This window comes from Psammomys obesus, unplaced genomic scaffold, assembly GCF_907164565.1.
Source record: "Psammomys obesus unplaced genomic scaffold, mPsaObe1.curated_primary_1811, whole genome shotgun sequence".
NCBI classification, from domain to species: Eukaryota; Metazoa; Chordata; class Mammalia; order Rodentia; family Muridae; genus Psammomys; species Psammomys obesus.
The window spans coordinates 29,944,140-29,965,283 of NW_026592118.1; the positions used below are offsets into that span (position 1 = coordinate 29,944,140).

A 21,144-nucleotide genomic window follows, 5' to 3' on the forward strand; every position below is an offset into this window, starting at 1 on the left:
TGCAAGTGTTTGCTGGCATCTGCGTGGCAGTGAGTGTGCGAGTGTTTGAGTGTGGGCATGTATTACCGTGAGAACATATTGATATGTGTTTGTGCCCTTGGGTGTGTGTTTGCACGTGATAGTGTGTGAGGGAGTGAGTGTGTTTGTGTGTGGCAGAGATGAGCCTGTGCGGACCGTGGTATTTCATGTCGCTCAGTGCAGGCCCTGGTGTCAGGATCAGTGACTAGCTTAGTCACCCTGCTTTCTTCCACTTCTGACCCATGTCTCACATCCAGGGACCTTTCCCGCTTTCCTGAAGCGGGAAAACACACTCTTCAGCCCCTTGTCACTCCCACCAAGCCACTCACCTTCTGGGGTTCTGAAAACCTCAACTCTGAAGGGTCTGATTTTTTGCTACAGAGGATTCATCTTTTCTTCGACTCTAAATGCTTTCCGAATCTCCAAATTGAAGGATGTACTTTCTCCCTTGCAGTGAGAAAATGTTCTCTTGATGCTTTCTCTGAAAAACGTGTGTACCACTTGACGAAGTAAGCGGGGAAAGAGAAGACATGAATGTCAACGAGTCTCTGGGGTGAAGATTACGTTGATTACTTTAACTTCCCAATAAAAGCGTGAAGACTCGCTACTGCTAACACTATTTGTCTCTTGTGTTTGACATTTTTGTCAACTGTCATAGCTTTCCTAATACATAGACCCTTTCAATAGATGCCGTGTAGCCATTCAGAGCCATAAAAATGAGCAATAAAATTTAGGTAGAAACAAGACGTTGTTACTTGGTCCGGTTTCTTTTTCTGTTTCTCTTTGTCCTCTGCACCTGTCTAGCTAAAGGTCTTAAGGAGAAGCTTGCCATTTCTCTCCCCCTCAATTCTACTATGACTACAACTATTTCTCCTCCTCTTCCTCCTCCTCCTCTTTTTCTTTTTCCTTCCTTTTTTTTTTTTTTTTTTTTTTTTGAGTTAACTACAACCTTTATTCTCTCCTGAGGTGCCGTTTCCCAAAGTTTTCTTTTCTAGAGTAACTCCAGAAAAATCTATAATTACCTCCAAAGCTTTGTCATACTGCTTGGTGGGAATACATAATTCAGCTGCTATGTTACCATTTTTTTTTCAAGAAGACTAAGCCTCGACGTTCTGAGAAAATTTCTACAGTTATGTTTATAGTTGAAGTACTATTGTTGGTGTCAGAGTAACTCTTTACCATGTCTCTAGCCAACTGTTTAAAATGTTCTCTATTAGATGGAGGCAAACGATTTCAAATATGCCTATAGCCACCTATGGCCATTTCATGATCACCTATCTCTCCCACAGGTAAGAGACATTATTAATAGGTTCATATTTAAAAGCTTTTGTATAACAACAACAAAATCCTGCTAAATATTATCTTGTTCCAGTGACATTTCTGCCAACGCAGCCCATTCTTCTGTCTCACTGGGATTTAAATGTGTAGCGATCAACTCACACTGCATTGATACCTCCCTGCCACCTTGACCCTTGCGTATCATGGCAAGTGTAGAGAATGGTTTCCGTGCACATCAACATCACCTCTTCTTGTTCTCCTTGAGCAAAATGATTATCGTCTTCACCCATGAGACATTTCAGGGTTCTGGGAAGTGTACCCTGAGGCCTCTTCTCTTTCATCTCTGTTTGTTTCATGGTTGATAATCAGTAGGTTGCTCAGGTGTTTCCTCCTCCCCCTCCATCATCTTCTTTCCAACCATGGAAGCAAAGACTTTGTGAACTGACTTACTCCATCTGATATTTCTCCTTCATTGGCATCTTTGTCCTGGGGCTTGGCAGAGCCACTTCCTGCTGCTGATGAGATGTCAGAATCCTTTGGGTTTTCTTTGGATGATAATTTTCTCCCCCTTTTCCCCTCCCCCCTTTTCTTTTCTTGCGTATTTCTCTCTTCTCTCTGCCTTTCAAAGTCTTCAAAGAGTTTCCTTTCCAGGTAGTCTGATAAGTTCTGGGCTGAACCCCAACATGTCTTCAGGGCTATAGTGGGGCAAATTCTCCTTCATGTCTTTCAACTCTCCATTAGGATTTTTCCCTTTATGGTTACCTTTAAAAGATGAAACAAAACACTAAGCCCACATACCTGGCTTGGAATTGTGTGAGTCTTCTGACTTTCTTGGTGCATTCCTCTCCTCCCTCCAAGGACACCTCCCACCCTATTACATGGGTACACAATGTTTATTTTATTTTAATTATTTTTTGAGCATTTCATATCTTAGTACTGTAGTTACATCATTTTCCTCATTCCTCTCTCCCCAAACTCCACCTGTGTATCCCATTCCATCTCAAATTCATGACCTCTTTTCAAATATTTGTTGCATGCATACACACATATACACAGGCACACACACACACGTGTTATATAAATACAGCTTGCTGGCTCCATTTGGTCTTGTTTAATATGTGTGTGTGTGTGTGTGTGTGTGTGTGTGTGTGTGTGTGTGTTTAGAGTTGATTACTTGAGATTGGGTAATTTACCTGGGATTTCTTTCCTAGAGAAGACTGTCTCCCTCCCTCTCCCTCTCCCTCTTTCTCTTCCTCTTTCTCTTTTTCTCTTTCTGTAGCAGTTACAAGTCTATAGCTCATCATCTGGGGATAGGGCTTTGGGAGATTCCTTCATCCATGTTGTAATGTCAACTTGTATTGTCATTGTTCTGGTCCTGTTTAGGCAATCATAATTTTGGCATTTCATGGGTACAGCTTCCTTGTCATAAATAGAAGACATTGACTCATAACAGATATCTCAGCCCTCTGGCTCTTAAAGTTTTTCTGTCTCCTGGTAGGTGATGTTCCCTGAGCCTTAGGTGTTGGGATTATGTTGTAGATATATCAGCTGGTATTGGATACCCCACTATTGGTTGTAATTTTCATTTTGACTAGTTGTGGATCTGGTCAAAATGTTATCTATTTGTTGAAAGAGATCGACTTCTTCGATGAAGAGTGGGAGCTATATTTATTTGTAGGTATGAGAATTAGGACATAGGGAGACATTATACTAGTTTAGAGAAGTGGGAGTAGGTTCTGCCCTAGGGTCCATGAACTCACCAGCTACAGTGGCCATCTGGCCAGTGTACTAATTAATTTTTATTAATGCAATAAGCAACATGACCAAAAGCAACTTGAGGATGGAAGGGCTTATTTGGCTTACACACCTCAATCACAACCACAAACCATTATGAAGGGAAGTCGGGGCAGGAATTCAAAGCAGGACCTGAAAGAGAGAGCATGGAAGGATGCTGCTTAATGACTTGCTCTCCATTGCTTTCTTACACAACCTAGGAATACTTGCTCAGGAGGGGCACTGCTGTATGTAGGTCTTCCCATATCAAACACTGACCAAGAAAATGCCCCACCAGGTTTTCACCAGGCCAGTCTTATAAAGGCACTTTTTTTTTCCAGTTAAGATGTTTCTTTCCAGATGACCCTTGTTTGTGTCAAGTGGACAAAAAAAAAAAAAAAAAAAAAAAAAAAAAAAAAAAAAAAAAAAAAAAAGAAAAAAAAAAGCCAGTACAGCTGGCATGAATTCCCCTTTATTAAGTGTGCCTTATGTCTAATTTGGCAGCTGTTAGCTAACCCTAAGGGCCACTGTTTCACCCCTGGGGATATCTTGAAGAGACCTCACACTTTGGACACAGGACTTGTAAGAAGTAAGTGCCAGATCGGATGTGAGTATGCGCTGTTGCATTGAAGTAGATATAAGGTAATATGTTTCCCTACGGCCTTTTCAAACACTTATAGTGTTATCTATCCCTCTTCCTTTATTTTGTCCCCTCTTTCTTTATATTGACCTTCCTTCTCTCTTCCCGGTGAAATGACACCCCTCATTTTTCCATGTTCCCACATAGCCCCCGAGTCCTACTGTCCCCTTCCCCTCTTTCATCCTATAATCCCTGGTTGCTTTTTTTGGTTTATGTAGTTACTATTGGTTATATACTATTTCTAAAAATCCAGATTCACAAACAAGAGAGATGTGGCATTTATCCGAATCTTGGTTACCTCGCTGAGAAAAATATTTTCTGGTTCCATTGTTTACCTGAAAATTTTGTGATTTTATTTTTCTTTACAGTTGAATAGAATCCATAGTGTATTTATACCATGCTTTAATCATCTAGTCATCGGTTGAAAGACAAGTTGGTCATTTCCATTTCCACGCTATTGTGAGTAGAGTGACGATAATCACGGCTGAGCAAACGTTCATGGAGTAGGACGTTGAGTCCTTTGGGCATATGCTAAGGAATGGTGCAGCTGGGTCATACGGTAGATCTTTGTTTAGCTTTTAGAGAAATCTTCACACTGATTTCCATAGTGGCTGTACTGTATAGTGGCTTCTATCTGCGAACATATTGAACCTATTGAACTATATTGAACCTATTGAACTATATACTTCAACTGAGTAAAACATGCAATGGATTGTATTATCAGGAGCCTGAAGCCAGTGGCCAGTCACTTCCTCCCTTCTTATTCTGGTCTGGATGCCAGTTATGACCTGATAGCCTTTGGGGTAGAAATATCCCTAAATATTCTGTTAGGTTAACCAAGCGGGTGCTGAGGAGCACAAGGGTTCTCAGATGATGGCTTTAGGAGTTCTGACCCAAGGACAAGCTGCAAACAAATAGGCAAACATAGAATTTGACTTTCCAGTACAGGCACTTTAGTATAGAATAGGAATTTTCAGAGAGAGAGAGCGAGAGAGAGAGAAAGAGAGAGATTAAATGAATACTGGGGAAAGTTTCTTCTTCTTCCATTATTCATTTGATGCTTTTGAAACTGTCACATGTGGAAGGAAGATAGAGCTCTCAAGGAGTCAATTTGTGATGTCGTCACTTGAATCTGGCCTTCTGCGTGCCATCCTACTCTTGGTTGAGAGGGACCTCACAGCTAACAGGCTGGAGTTGTGTTCTTGTAATCACTATATATCTATGTATTAGAAACTAGCAAATGATTTTGTTTAAAGTCATTAAATTTCTTTTTAACTTAAGTTTTCTGTTTAATAACTGTAAACAAGCATGTGGTGTAATGTAATGCTTTCATACTTGTATACACAGGAGCAGTGTAGTAAAATCAAGATGATGGATTTTCTTGTTTCTATGTTCATAGCCTTTAAATTACTCCCATCTGGCTCTTCATAAATATATAATGAGTTGTTGGGGGTCTTTGCAGCAGAGCTTTGTGACTCCTTCCTTCCCTCCAGCTGTGTCTGGTACCTTGTATCTGCCTTGCTCTATATCTCCTCTCTCTTCCCTTCATAGCCCCTAGTTCTGACTATTGTAGCTTCGACTTTGAAATCTTTTTTTCCTCTATCGATCAGAGAGAGCCTGCGGTATTTGTCTTAAGAAGCTGAGCATGGTGGCACATGTCCTTAACCCCAGCACTCAGGAGGCAGAGGCAAGGATCTCTGTGAGTTCAAGGCCAGTGTGGTCTCTGCTGGGAGACCCTACCTCAAAACAAACAAACAAACAAACAAACAAACACCAAAGAAACAAAAAAGGGAGGCAATGTGATGGGAAGAAAAGTGTTATCCCATATGTGACAAATAAATCATTGTTCTAAATCAAATGTGCATTATTTAGGGGCTGGAGAGATGGCTCAGCAGTTAAGAGCGCTGTCTGCTCTTCCAGAGGATCTGGGTTCGATTCCCAGCACCCACAGCTCAAAACTGTAACTCCAGTTTCATGGGATCTGACATCCTCATACAGACATACATTTAGGCAAAACACCAATGCATACAAAATAAAAAAAAATTATAAAAAGTGCATTATTTCAAAAACACTATACAAACAAAAAAATAAATAAAAGTTAAGGATTAAATTATTCTAATGTTAAAAAGTTGGATATTATTAGTAGTAAAAACGTTGCAAATGAACAAACACTATTTTCTCTATTAGCCTTCTATGAATGGTATTTTGAAGGTTTTTGTAAGGTTTTGTCCGTCTACTAAATAGGTTGAATGTGAATTAACCAAGTGAACAAGTAGGCGAATGCCAGGGCTTGTAGCTGCACTTTCTGTGCAGATAAATGTGAAAAGCTACGTGCTGGTGGAGTTCCTAACACAAGGGAAGAAACAAGAGTGGAGGGGGTCACAATTATGGAGACTCTTGGATGGATAAGGCTGAAGACCTTGACTATTTCCTAAGGGTGATCACGAGTGGGTGGTGAACTCTGTAAAGAGTGGTTTCACCCTGTGAGGAAGAGTGACTGCGGCAGGAAGCTGCTGGGCATGGGATGACTGCTCCTGTGCTGCAGAGTGGTCCAGCATGACACAGGCCTGGGACACGGTTTAGAGTGTGCAGCTGGAGACAACAAACACAAGCGTCATCCAAAGTTCAGTCTGTGGCATATCCACATCCTCTTCCCAGAACAAAGGTTTCTGAGGGTGGCATATCAGACATCCTGCATATCAGATATTTACGTTATGATTCATAACTGTAGCAAAATTATAGTTATGAAGTAGCAATGAAATAATTTTATCGTTGGGGGTCACCACAACACGAGGAACAGTATTAAAGGGTCTCAGGGTCAGGAAGGTTGGTCTAGATGAAGCTACTTCATCTTCAAAGGCAGCCTCCTCCCTTCTGCACTCACTGGCCTGGTGGTGGGGCTCAAGGGAGAGGCTGGCCATTGGTCCACAGGTGGGCGTGGCTTGTGGTCACTAACAAATATGGCCACTTTCTGCTTGTCATGGTGGTTAGCTGGTTCTCACCGTGGCTGTAGGTATCTGATAATGCAAGGATTTAGACCCAAGTCATAGGTAAGTGCTATCTCACAGCTCCTGCTTGGACCCTCAGGGAGTTTCCTGGAAACCCTGAGTTCTGTGTCTATAGGGAATCAGCTCTGCTCTAAAGAACAACGAGGAAGAAACTCAGGCTTGGTGGAGAAAAGAGCCGTACAGACTTAGGGAAGACTGAGCGGTCCTTCAGGGTCTCACATGGAAATCACTTTTGCCTTTCCACGAGCACAGGTTGTTGATGTACCGTGGATAGTGTAGGTGTATATGGTATCTGGTGTGCATATTGTGTTTATATGTGCACATAAGCAAGCACATACACAGATATAAAATCAGAGGTTGCTCTGAAGAGAATGAGGAGTAAAATGGCTTACAGTTACTACTCCTTGTTTTCCCTTGCCTTTGCTTTTTAAGAAAACAAAACTATGCTGGATTAATAATAATAATAACAAGTATTATTATTATTATTATATTTTTATTGAGACAGGGTCTTTCTGTGTAATTCTGGTTGTCCTGGAACTCTCATGGAGACCAGTATGGCCTCAAGCTCACAGAGAGCCTCCTGCCTCTGCCCTCCTTTGTGTTGGGATTAAAGTCATACGTTGCTCTGCCTGGCCCCACTAGATAATTTCATAAGGTATCTAAAACCTGTGCAATTTAAATTTTATATTGTATGCTATATTTGTATGGCCTGGGAAATTTTACACATGTAATATTTTAAATACATCAAAAATAGTTCTAATTATAGTTAGGGTTAGTGTCTTTGTAACTACAATTCAGAGAAGACAGAAATCCTTTCTGCTGGATTTAAGCTAAGTTACATGGAACCAGTATGAAGTATTTGAGTAGTTGTTTGGCAAACAAGTAGAAAACACACTGAAACAAGGCGAAAGCTGTCCTCCCGTAGGTGTGTAGGCTTCCAGGAGGCCTTAGGTATGAGGAGAGAGTTATTGAAGTGGAGGTGTGCTGTGAGAGAGTCAATGGGAAGCATGCGTTTTCTAGATGTCTCCCAGAGGGTGCTGAAGTCTGGAGCACTTAGGCGACTTGCTAGGGCCACCCAAGCAGTTAATAGCAAATACTGGATGTACGCTCACGTCGCTGAACTCCAAGCCCAGCACTTAGCTTTTGTCCAGCCCTCCATGGTCTCTTGTGATTAATTATGGGCTTGGTGAATTCAGGTGCTCTAGGGCTACATGGAGCAGAGCCAGAGTATAAAAGGTAGTAAAATTATCAGAGAAAGATGAATTAAAAAAACTCACAAATACTAAAATGGACAATTTAAAAAAAAAAGTTCTGAAGGCAGTAGTATCATTCTCGTCGGGCACAGTGTTAATGGCAGAAGGGTGGTCTGGGCCCTTATTGCTATTCAGCTCAGGACCTGGAATTTCAAGAAAACGAAGGAGGAGGAAGAAGAGAAGGAAGAGGAGAAGAAGATGAGGAAAGGCTAGGGATATAGTGGCGTGTTTGGGCACTTGACCAGCATGCATACAGCTATATGTTCAATTTCCAGTATTGAAAAAAGAATGTAGCTTTAAGAAAAAGCTTGAGGGGATGACAAGATGGTTCAGGGGTTAGGGAGCTTGTTTCCAAGCCTAGGAGCATGACCATGTGATAAAGGGAGAAAACCAGTTCCTCTAAGTTGTTCTCTGACCTGCACACACACACACACACACACACACACACACACACACACACACACACTGCAAAATGTGAAAAGAAGCTTCACATTTAAGCTTCCAATTAAGAAGCTTCTCTGGCAGGAGAATCTAGGCCACTGCTGAATGATTATATTGCCCTTCTAATCACCAGGGAAGAAGATGGAAAATGTGCAGCCTGCACAATAGACAAGGAACCCAGATAACAGGCAGAACTGGTTATAAAAAAGATTAGAAGTTCACTGAGGTTTGCCAAACAGCAGGAGCAGATAACACACATCTGCAAGTTCCAAAGGTGTGAGCTGGGGGCCGGTGACCCTGGCAGCCTGCACTGTGACCTGCAAGGCAGAGGAAGGACTAAGACACAAGCGTCAACTGTCCAAGGTATTCTGGTTAAAAGCAAAGACAACCATATTTTCTGAATAGCATTCTTCTGACAACTGGGCTTTTATTTTGGACAGTCTCCTGAATACTGACTCAAGACTTTTCTGATAGGTGTGAGAAAGAGAACACTTCAAGGAAGTGTTTCTTTATAACTAGGGAAGTTATAAAGAAAAAAAAGAAACAACGACATATGTGGAGTAGTTCTTCCAAGCAGGCATCATCGTGGGCTTGTTTAGTTCTGAGCGTCTGCTCACTGTTTCATCTATTGTATAGAGTTGTAGAAGGGCTGATTCTTTCAGTAAGGGTTTTTGCCTGAGCCAGAATTTTGACCTGGTCACTTCTGGTACTTGTCTTTTTCTCATATTCCACAAATCTGGATCTTGGAAAAGGCTTCATTTCTTTTTTTTTTTTTTTTAATTTTATTTTTCTCATTAGTTACATTTTGTTAATTCTGTATCCCAGCTGTATCCCTCATTCCCTCCCCAATCCCACCCTCCCTCCCTCATCTCCTCCCTGCCCCTTTCCAAGTCCACTGATCAGGGAGGACCTCCTCCCCTTTCATATGATTCCGTTTTGTCAGGTATGTTCAGGACTGGCTGCAAAGTCCTCCTCTGTGGCCTAACAGTACTGCTCCTCCCTTGGGAGGTGGGGAGGTCAAAGAGCCAGTCATTGAGTTCCTGTTAGAAATAGTCCTTGTTCCCCTTACTATGGGAAACCAATTGATTACTGAGCTATCACAGGTCACATCCGAGCAGAGGTTCTAGGTTTTATCCTTTCATGGTCTTTGGTTGAGTGTCCATCTCAGAAAAGACCCTGTGCCCAGATATGTTTGGTCTTTGCGGAGCTCCTATCCTTTCCACATCAAACTCCCCTTCTTTCATATGATTCCCTGCACTCTGCCGAGGGTTTGGTTATGAGTCTTGTAGAATATGAGTCTTTCTCATATTCCACAAATCTGGATCTTGGAAAAGGCTTCATTTCTTATCGCCCACATTATGGACAATGACAAATATGTAGTAAATGAATGAGATAAAATTCTCACTACATTCTAGGAAGTGATCAGGGTTTTTCTACAGCTCTTTAGAGTATGATCAAATGTCTTCTGATCATTGTCATTTTTATTGACATCATGTTGGTAAGAGGCCATTAATGACAGTTACTCAGGTGAGAAACAATGGCGTTAGCGGACAAAGGGCCAAGAATTTAATGTTGATTTTTGGCAGTGGTGATTATTTTGCTCATTGATTACTTGCTGGGGGGTTGATGGTCATAGGTGAGAATTCTACATTTTTTTTGGCTAGGGCTCACAGAAAATTTGCTGTTGTAAGTATGTTCTAAATATTTCATGAGACGGAAAAAATTATGTGTTGTTTTTCTAAAATTAAAATACAATTGCTCAGTAAGGTCTACCGGCCCCCAAACATTACAGACTATTGCCATTAATCTGGGTTAACCGCCCAGAACTTTATGGTAAAACTCTGTTGCTGGAGACACCACATTTGAGTCATGAAACAGAGAAATCAAGCAGGAAGCTTCATCCCTGTGGCTAGATGTTGCGGTGCCATAAGGTGCTATGCACGCTAGCAGAGGCTAAAAGGAATCACTCATCTTACCCAGCTGTAGACCCAGTAAGTTTCAACAATGACCACCCTGGCAAATAAAACATTCTCTCTGGTGCAGCACTGGCATGAATATCATGGGAGTTACCAATCGTTTTCCGATTAGATTGAAGACTCACTCTACAAGTTGGAACTCCTACCTGGAGCCATTTGGGAGACCAAGAACTTGTGGCTAAGCAGGTTACAGGCCCTGTAGGAGAACCTACCGCTCTTACTCATCTACATGGACTTCTGCTAAATCAATTCTCAAGGATTTAGGATTATGCTCCTAGATTACTCCATCTGACAACCCTCATACAGCAGAGCAGTTGAACATATGGAATCACAGCACTCATGACAGCAGGTATACGACCTGAGCAAGCTCCAGCCAAGCAAACCTTCATCATGGAGAGTAGAGCTGCACACAAAGTCCCATTTCTAGATCTATTGGCAATTGACAGCTAGAAAGGTGCTAAAATATACACAGATCCAGAAATGAGAGTCTGTGATGCTGATACCCTCTCTGTGCTCAGCTGCTGGAGATGTTTCCTTTGGAAGAAGGTCTCCTAGGAAAAAGGTTTGTGCAAACTGGTATCTGACTGATAGAGTGAACATCAGGAGCTCCATGACTCCTGCTAAACCTGGGCTTCTCATCTGTAAAGTTAAAATATTGGAAGATAGAGCTTGAAGTCTTTCTACAAGTAACTGTTTGTATAAAGAGTATTTCTCAATTAAGATTTGGTGATCATACATTGGGGACTCAGAATATCTTTTTGCATATAGAATCTCATTTTCCTTGTATTACTAAATGTATTTAAATTATGATGATGGTATTGATGGTGTGTGTGTGTGTGTGTGTGTGTGTGTGTGTGTGTGTGCTTGCGCATATGCACACAAGTGTAAATGCACCACAGTATGCATATGGAGGCCAGAGGACAAATTTTGAGAGTTTCCTCCTTCCCCTGTTGGCTCAGGGAGTTGAACTCAGGTTGTCATGCTTGCGTGGCTGGTGCTCCTACCATGATCCATCTCTCTAATCCAGCAGTGACATCTGCAATGACAATTTTCTTCACTGACTGCAGATCTGCCTCTCAGCCTTCCGTGTTTGTGTTTATGTGAACTTCACATTGAGTTAACTACCGTAACTTTGTAGCTGAGCTGGGAGTCAGATGGCGGAAGACCTCACGTTCCATTCCATTTTTTGATAGAGTGTTCAAGTGTGGAAAGGGTTGTGCTTTTTTTTTTTTTTTTTTTTTTTTTTTTACTCCTAACTACTCTGAACACCTGTATATATTCTCGAAACATCCCTTTGCTTCCTATACTAATTTACAAGAGTTGCTGCCAAGCCTGAAGGATTCTAAGAGCCTCATTATAGATTCTTCCTTTCATATATTCTTGTAAATGAACCCATGATGTGAATCATTTAACGTCTATGATGTGGCAATCTCTCTGAGAGGTCACTATCTCAGGTCCTCAGCCCCACGGAGGCAGGTCGGTGGAATTACAGAGCAGCCCTGCTTTTGAAATGGGCAAGTTATCTTGCTTCCACATGGTTTCTTGATTCTTGGGAGTCTGTCTCCTCCCTTCAGCGGCTTTATGAGCGAGATGTCCAGGTGGCATTCCAAGAGACAGCCAACTACTTTTAAGGCTAGGGAGTTCATGAAAAGCAGAGTCACTCCCACCAACATTGCTGATGGAGATGAAGATTTAAGAGGTCATATGAATGTTCATATCACAACTCAAGGAAATTGATGCTGAATCAAGAGCCCCATCCTTTGTTTTGAATGAAGAGGCCCTCTCCGTCACCAAAGGCATTGTTTTTAGAACAAACCCCATTTCATTTGCTAGGGTATCTTTGCATCTCAATAATCATGTATTATATTACACTTCATTCTATTATTATCATCCAATTTATAACCTTCTTTTTGCATGTGTGAATATCTGCGTGCTGGTTTCTGTGCCTGTGTGTGTGTGTCTAGATGTCAGAGGCGGATAGCGAGCGCCTTCCTCTGTCACTCTGCACCTGTGCTTTGAGACAGGGACTCTTACTGAACCAAGAGCTCACTCATGTGATTAGACTCCCTGGCCAGGAAGCCCATGAGATCCAACTGCTACTGTTCCTTAGCAGGTGACAGAAATGTGCCTTTGTGAGGGGCTTTTATCCAGGTGATGGGGATTTGAACCTGGTCTTACCTACTGAGCCATCTCCCCAGGCCCTAATTTATACTTTTTTTTCCTCAAAACTAGAGATTATGAAATTTGAGTTTAGTGATAAGCACTGAGTGTCTTTCCGTAATAATAGTTCATAGTTGTTGGACATGTCCTTCTAAGGAGAGAGGAAGTTTAACTTGAAACCTGGCCACCAGGCTACATGACTACCTCAAGGGTGGCAGAGGAGGAGGTCCCATGGTTACATGTGCTGGGACATGCAGGTCCAGAGAGCAAGCAGTCCTACTCCTGCTGGTCAAGATTTTGGGGGTTTGGACATGTCTCAACCTCACTCTGACTCCCAACACCCTGTCCCACCACCTCCCTCTAAGAGTACACAACAGAGAGCCTCAGCCAAATCACAAAGCAAAGAAGATTCTCAGGCAAGCTCAGCTGCTGATGAAGCAGAAATAAGCCAAGCGGCCTGAAAGTTGCAGAAAACAGCTCTGTGGCCTGGAGGAGGTTCATCCCAGCTGAGCCACCTGGAAAGGACACTCTCCCGCTTTGCAGTATGCTCAGGTTCCCAGCTTTGTGAGGACCACGCCAGGCCCATACTAGGTTGGGCCTTGGTGATACAGCTGTCTTTGAGTGATTTCTGCCCCTCTGAGTAGCTCCTCGCCCATATTCCTGCAAATAACCCCAGTAAAACTCATCGGTTCACCAAGCTGGTCTTTGGTGGTATCCGTATTTGGCCTGAGCTGGGCTCCCTATCTGGGATGGAGTAGACTGTGTGTTATGTCTCCCCAGGAAAAGTCTGTCACATACTATAAGTCTTATATGAGACTCAGTCACAGTATTTTATCACGGTGACAGAAAAGCAGCTAGTATACATTCTAACCCGATGGTCCTAAGGTTGTAGTGTATACTGTGACTCACATTCAAGACTGTCTACCCCTCAGAAAGACACAAAGAAGAGGTCACACAATGGAAATGCTAACAGGATCTCTTTTTAAAACCATGTAGCGGGGCTTCTCATGACAGAGACACACTCCGCCCCAGTCTGGGCATTTGTTCAGTTAACTCAATCTGCATTTGGCAGGAGAGCGTCCTAATTCTAGGGCAGATGTACCAGAAGGCTAGTGATGTCTCACTCTCCCAAGCTTATAAATAAATCTGCACATTCACGCAGAATTTTGTACTCGCTGTCTGTTTTTATTTATCTGTTTATCTTGTGTATTATAGTCGACCCCCATACGACATAATCCTCTTGAGACGTGGTTCTGCCTAGCTCTTTCCAGGGTTCGTTCTACCTGTGGAGATTGGGGTTTGGAGAGATACCTACTTCAGACATAAAGGGCTTGTAGTGAACTTTAGAAGATATGAAATAGATTTCCAGAATCCCTATCAGGCGGCTCACAAACACAGGGGATCCAATGTCTCTGTCTGCCACGTGCACCTCTTATGTGCATAACCACACACAGACAAACACACACACAATTAAAAACATAAATTATTAAAAAAATATTTGGGAGCAGCAACAGTCTTTTCCAAGAGGCATGCCTCCAAATATCATCCACCCCTTGTTGTCAGAGCTTATCCGGCTTGGTTTCCTGTCTTTACCGTGTGGCCTTGCAGCTTTAATGAGGAATCTGTCCAAAGGCCTCCCCTCCTCACCTGTCTGAATTTCCCAGGGCTAGGACTGTCTGCCTGATTCTTGAGTTGGGGCTGGTGGACAGGCTGATCAACACACAAGACGCTGGTGCATCTGTGAATCTCTGCTGCCTCTTTCTCGTGCACAAGCCTGAGCCTGTGGCTTAGCCAGACATGGACTCTAGATAAAGTATGTGTGCCCCTACACAACACCCAAGACACAACCAATAAAATAATAAAAACAGTAAACTAACAATAGAACAAATGTAGGGATCTCTTTAAAATCCATGAGTTACTTGTTTCTGGAATTTTCCATTCAATACTTCCTGACTACGGATTACTATGGGTAATGAAGAACACAGAGAACAAAGTCGTGGAAAAGGAATGACTGCTCACACAGCAAAGTCCTACTTCCTGTTCTTTAGGCTGGGTGACTGCTTTCTGCTCCATGGGCCACGTTAAGGCCTGAAGTACCCTGCTCTGATCAGTAAAGTAGAGAAAATTCCCTGGAAGTTATGAATGTGCTTTGCAGCCAGAATGTCTGATTTGTCTGTGCTCTCTGATGTAATAACCCTTGATTCCACTGATACCCTGATAATGGTTTATAAAGAAGTGCAACGTTTTACATCATTAAGGCTGGGAAGTATCCCAAACGTAGAATGATTTCCTTTCTAGTCCAGTTTCTATGAAGACAAGATGTCAGTAACCCAAGTATGGCACAGTGAGTAATTTGTTAAAACCATGCAAAGAAGAATACATTTTTTTTTTTGCATTCATTGTTTAAGTATTTCTGGAGCCCCAGCAAGTTGATGCATGCCTATAATCCGTTCAGGGGGCTGTGGCAGGAGGCTCTTGGGTTAGAGAGAAACCTGGGCTATGTAGCAAAACTGTCTCAAAATATTAAAACCCACAAAACATTTTAAAAGGTCTTTCTGGGCCCACATGTAGCACCCAAAGCCCAAAGAACAAAGTCTGCTCTATTCTCCTTCTGTGGTGTTGCTCACTGAGATCTTGGGGCTGTTCTTTGCAGCTCCTCGTGATTTTGGAACACCCTACACAAACGAAAGATGACTTCAGTGCAGTTTACCAGGGAGGAAAGAGAACAGAAAGGTAACTTCCAAGAATGAAAGGGTTTCCAGACATGATGTACAGGAATCCCAACTGCTCACTGAGCCTGGGTTTCATGGAATGCCTCTTTGGAATGATTTCCCTCTCAGTGGCTACAAGACAGAAAGGCCACTGAAATCTGCTGGGCTGTGTCCACTCCCTCCCTCCCAAGTTTGGGTCACCTTCCGCCCATCTAAGCCAGGGTGGCAACTCTGGTTTAAATGCCATTTCATGCCTGATAAAATTTCACTAGGCATTCTAACTTTTAACTTCATTTATTGACTTACTGTGCAGACGGAGAGAAATGTTTAGAAAGGGGAAAAACTTTCAGCCGGGATTTAGTGAAGTCATGTTTCAGCAAGGAAGGAAATGCCATTGACTTTATTACAGCTGCCTAATGTTTTCCACAAACTCTAGAAATAATGCGCTGTGTCTTGGTGACCTACAACAGCAGCTGACTGCTTGCACATGATGGAAATGCAATTTGGGTTTGCTACAAATTAACTGTTCAATGTCCTGATGTCTGTGCTGGGTGGCCCGTCTGATTTAGTCTATCTGCTCTTAACAATAGTCATTTTCATTTATGTGTTCTGAGGCTTCCCAAGAAGGGGCAAGGAAGGGATGGAGAGAGGTCATGCAGATGTGTCTGTGTTCTGTGCACCTGAACAGAAGTGGTCCTAAATGCTGGTGGGAAGGTTGCTTCGGCTTCCTCCATGTGCTCACTTTACCTGCCCCCACAGCAGCTGAACCCAGGAGACCTCTTCCTTGCCTCCCACTCTGCCTGTCCCCTCCCTCTGCCTGCCCTTATCTGGCCTGTTGGAGTTGTGATAAAACAAAAGGGGAAGTGTTTGATTGCGTGAACACACCCTTTGGAGTGGGTCCAGATAAAGAGTCCGTTAAGGAAAGTGGGAGGCCTGCCTGGGTGTGAGGGAAAACGCAGCCTTAGAGGGGAAGAAAGTAAATAACCCATTAGAGTCCAGAAGTGGCTGGGGAGAGCTTCGGGGTAGAGGGAGTTCTGAAGAGAGCTGTCCAAGGAGTTCTCCCTTATGGCTGCAGCCGCTGCTGAGAAGGGGATCCTGAGGAAAGATATTCTGCTCTAACTAGCTTCACAGGAAACACTGACTCTGCCTCTCAGGAAGCTCAGGAATTATCCTGCCCCCCTTGCGCTCTCTAGGACTGTTAGCATTTAGGCAGCCTGCTTATGGGTTGGCTAGCAACCTATGGGGTCAACTGCCGGGTAGCCATACCTGGCAGGCAGTTAAGTTGCCCCTTGAAAGGATCAGCCCATCACTTTGTCAGTCTCTTGCGCTCTTGCCCTCTTACTCTCTCAATCTCCTGCTCTCTCCCCTTTCTCTGTCGGGGTATCACCTCTCTCCCCCATCATGTCTTGCTCTCTCCTTCTCTCTCTCTTCATCTCCATCTAATAAACATCTTTCGTATAAAATCTATGCGCATCATCATTTCATTGGTCTTAACATGGACCCCAGCCCCGGGGAGCTCCAAACGCTGTCTGTCCTCTACCTAGCAGGCTGGGGTCCAGTCTCTTGCCATGAGACCCAAAGCCTTCCTTTACTGCAGAAACTGCATCCAAACTCTCTCTGCAGTGGGCTGCCTGTCGGGCAGGAGAGATGCTGTTCTTCCTGCCATAAGAGTCAGGAAGATGGAGCTAGGAGGAGAAAAAAAAAAAAAATCAGCTTTAAGAACTTTGTTTTCTCATGTGCTAAGCAGATTCGATCACTGCCCTTCTACTTATGGGAAAATAGAGGCCGAGTGAACGGAAGGGATTTGCATAAGGGCACATTAGTGTATAGCGTCAGATCACTGGCGGACCCATGTATCCCTCTCACAGATGGACCGATGGTCATCTTGAGAACTCATTCTGAGTCTCATAAATCAGACTCTGTCTAGGGGGAGAAAGGCAATGGGGTTCTGGGTGTTTTACACACAAAAGACAGGAAAACAGCCCATCTGGTCCACGGTGTAAATCATACTACATGAGGCAGAGCAAGGACAGAAGTGCAGCGCCGGGATTCCAGCCCCAGCCCCAGCCCCACACTGAAGCAGACCAGGAGCTCAAAGGAAGCGAGCTCAGCTCTGGGGGAAGCACGGCCTGCCGCCATGGCAGGGGAAACGCTTGGAAGTCCTTGGTAACACACCCAGGTTCTTCACTCAGTTTTTCAAGAACCGAGAAAAACAAAGTAGGGGGATGTGGGGGTGCTCTGTCTTCCCTCCGATTTGCAGAGAGACAGGTAGAGAATCCGTCGAACTCCGAGCAGGCAGTAACTTCGGAAGCACAGGCTTTCAGAGGAACACCCAGGAGACTTTTAGTTGCTAGCTAAACATGTTTTGTTTTTTCCCCTATAGTCAAATGGTGGGGTTTTCTTTCTTTCTTTCTTTCTTTCTTTCTTTCTTTCTTTCTTTCTTTCTTTCTTTCTTCCTTCCTTCCTTCCTTCCTTCCTTCCTTCCTTCCTTCCTGTTTATCTAAAATTTTTTATTTCTGATTTTTCTCTTATCTCTTAGTTATTGCTGATAGGATGGAAAAATAAAATTATGTGGTTGGGGCCCTTAGGAAAGTTCCTGAAGGGACAAGCAGACTGATGGCAATTTTCCATCATAAGCTACAAAGCAAGGTGCCAGGGACAGCAGTATGGGCGGATGGCAGAAGCCTGAGTCCCTAGTGGCATCACGTTGGCCTCTGGAGTGCCCCTTTCCAAGTTTCCCTCCCCAAGAAAGAATAATCCCTAACTAGGTTAAGCCATTGTGACAATGCCTATTATTAGCTGTAGAAGCCAACCCTGGACTGATACAGAAATAAATACATAGGCAGTGTGTGGATATGAATTCGCAGAGAACAAAATAAGCCAATGAGTACACGGGGTGGATCGGAACTGGCGGTTGGTAGAACCCACATCCACCTTTTTCGTGAAGATGCCTTTGAACTTTGAGCTTCATCCCTCCCACCCCCATCAAACTTTGCACATGATAGGTAAGTTTTTTAGCATTGAGCTACAGCCTTAACTTGTTACAGTCTCAGCTTGAGGCTATGTGTTTCGAGAAAGGACAAGCTTACTGGGGAGAGACGCATGCGCATTCACGTGTTTTCGGCCAGTCTCAGTGAAGCAGCTTCATGTGGTTTTATAGATCTCAAAAGACAGGAAAGAAGGGACTATTTCCGCCCTGGCAAGTAGTCTTTGACCTTTAGGATCTTTGTGCCAAGGGACTTGCTGACTTCTGGAAGATGCCAACTCCTTTGGATTTGGCACTGGTGTGACCATTTGATACAGGAGACGTTAGAGGTCCACACCTTTGGGCAGGATCCAAGATCCAAGATCATCAAGGGCAGTGCAATCCAGCACAGGAACTTCGAATGGGTGGTATAACCCACCGTTAACAAAAATAAAGACTTACAAGGAGTTGAGTTAGTTTGCAGACTTGAACAACAACGATGTTGGGGAGTGCTTGGTTAGAGCAGTATCTATTCCTGTTTTTGCTTTTTTTTTTTGAGGGGGGGTGTTTGTGACGTCTTAAGAGTTTGACCGGACTTTGTACATGTGTGTGACAGTATGATAAGACAGTCTGAATAAATGACCGTTGAGCAAAATATAACATGATGTTCTCTTAGAGGGCAGCTGTCACAGTGTTTGGGTATTGAGCTTTAAGGTATTCGGAGTCAACTGAGTCCAAAGAGGCTTTTAGGAAAATCTGTTGGGTACATGGTGTCATCAGGTGAATTTGCCTACACAGGGGTTTTGTGCATTATGTGTGTGGGAAAGGACATATGATATTTTGGAAGCTATTTTGCTTTAATTTCCCAACAAAATAATCCTTCCTTCTAAGATTTTGATTGGAGGATACTACACAAGAGGCTTAACCAGGCTGCAAATATGTGTAAATCCCACCACAGTAACCTCCCCCTAGAGGAAATGTGTAACTCCCTTCTTTAGATCTTTATCATATATGATTTCCTCTTAAATTATTTGCCTACTTTACCCTCCTTTTCAGAAAACAAAATAAGAGATCAAAACTTCACAGGCAAAGCAAGAAATACCCCCAGTTATTCATTTCAATCTCCTAGATTACTTCAAGGAACATGATACACACTTTCATGAAGCATTTCCTCCTATTTTAAAAAATAAGAAACTACAATATTCACGGACAATCCTCAAGTTTCATTGTGCACAATCACCACCGTGAAATGTGTTAAAATGCAGAGGCTCAGGCCGGCCCTGCTGGGATACCATTCTGGGCACTCATGCCCTAGGTGGTAGCTGCTGTTTTTTTTAAGGCAGCTCAATGGTCTATGTTCACAGAGATGAAGTCTCTTTCTGGTGAATGAGTGAGATTGCCTCCTTTAGTCGATTATTCCCACTTTGAAGATGGTACAATTTAAATTAAAAAAAAATCCTACACCGAAATAATGGGAACAGGGTCATGTAAACACAACCAGGAGGGGACAACTGGTTCTCACTCACAGTGTACCCCACAGATGGAGTATCCCATCCTTAGGGGAATTTTTAACATCTTTGACAATGTTAGGAATGACAATATATTCAATATTATGCTCTGAAACTGGCATCTATGTTTGTAATATACTGATGTTTTTTAACCTAGAAATGTGTATCGTGTAAACAACAGATTCCTCTTTTAGCCCTCTGTTTTCACTAAACCTATGTGCTGTTTTGCTTTGTGTTTGACTCCACTTCTGAGAAACAGGACAAAAGCTGGGGGAGGAGTGAGTGGACGAGCCCATACCAACAAATGTTTAACACATAGAAAGGCCAACAACCCAACACAACCATCATCAGGGCATGGAGAGTCAGGGCTTGGGAGAAAGAGGAAGGTTGGGGTGGCAGGAAGCAGCAGGGGCTGATGGGGAGCAAAATGAGTGAGGTTCACGAGAGAGCCTCAGTCAGTTTCTATGAGTGTGTCCGGGGTTCTTCACCTTCATCTTAGTAACACAAAGCCCATATCCCAGAAAAGATAAGCTTTGTAGGTCACATTTTGAGCTGTCATTCAAGGCTTCTGGTTCTTTTAACTGTCTAATCAAGATCTGTTTTATCTGCATAAATTTCAAGAAGTCCTTGGGGAAACCTAATAGCCGCTCACCTCAGTATCCTTGAGTACTCTTGGGCCCCTTTGCCCAGGATGGTGCTCCTGATGCCCTTCAACCTGCTCATACTAAAGGTGCCATGGTAGAGAGCATCATCCAGAGCTCTGAGCCTGCTGCCGTGCCCACTTCACTGCCATTGGGAAATTCTTCTTCCTAGCTGATGTCAACCTTAGTCTCAGAGTGCCGAGCTGTATGGCCCATTTCCCGTCTCACAAATCTCCCCTGGAAAGGTGGGTTTTCTGTTTGTTTGTTTGTTTGTTTGTTGTAAGTACTTTCTGCCTTTCTCCACATAGTTACAGTGGAGAGTTAGGCCTCCCACACATACCACATTATTCCCTGCGTTATTCCTGTCTCTCTCTGAGTCTTCAGACTCAAACCTCATGCAAAGCATCCGAGGGACCAGCTCTACTGCTGGTAAGGCAGGCTCAGAATGTCTCCCTGAGGGCTAGGACTCTGGGGTCCATGTTTTGGTGCAGGCCTTGATGGGTTTGGTTTGAAGCTTCATCACCTATACAGAAACATGGCACACTTAACATACAAGGGGAGTCGCTGTGCTTGTCAATGGCATTTCTTGAAAGATTGGGGAGCAGCCACTGTAAACAGCTGAGTTAATTTCAAAGTTGATAGATATACACATACATATAGTATATATGAATATAATATATATATATAAAACATGGAAATACTATAATATGGATTCATATATGCTATAATGTTATATAATATGTTATATATAACTATGTTATATATTATATAT

General features: G+C 43.1%; 1 pseudogene; it reads right to left on the reverse strand.

The window, feature by feature from the left end:
* Positions 1-956: 956 nt before the first annotated feature.
* Positions 957-1,981, reverse strand: LOC129681033 (general transcription factor 3C polypeptide 3-like; annotated as a pseudogene).
* Positions 1,982-21,144: the final 19,163 nt, after the last annotated feature.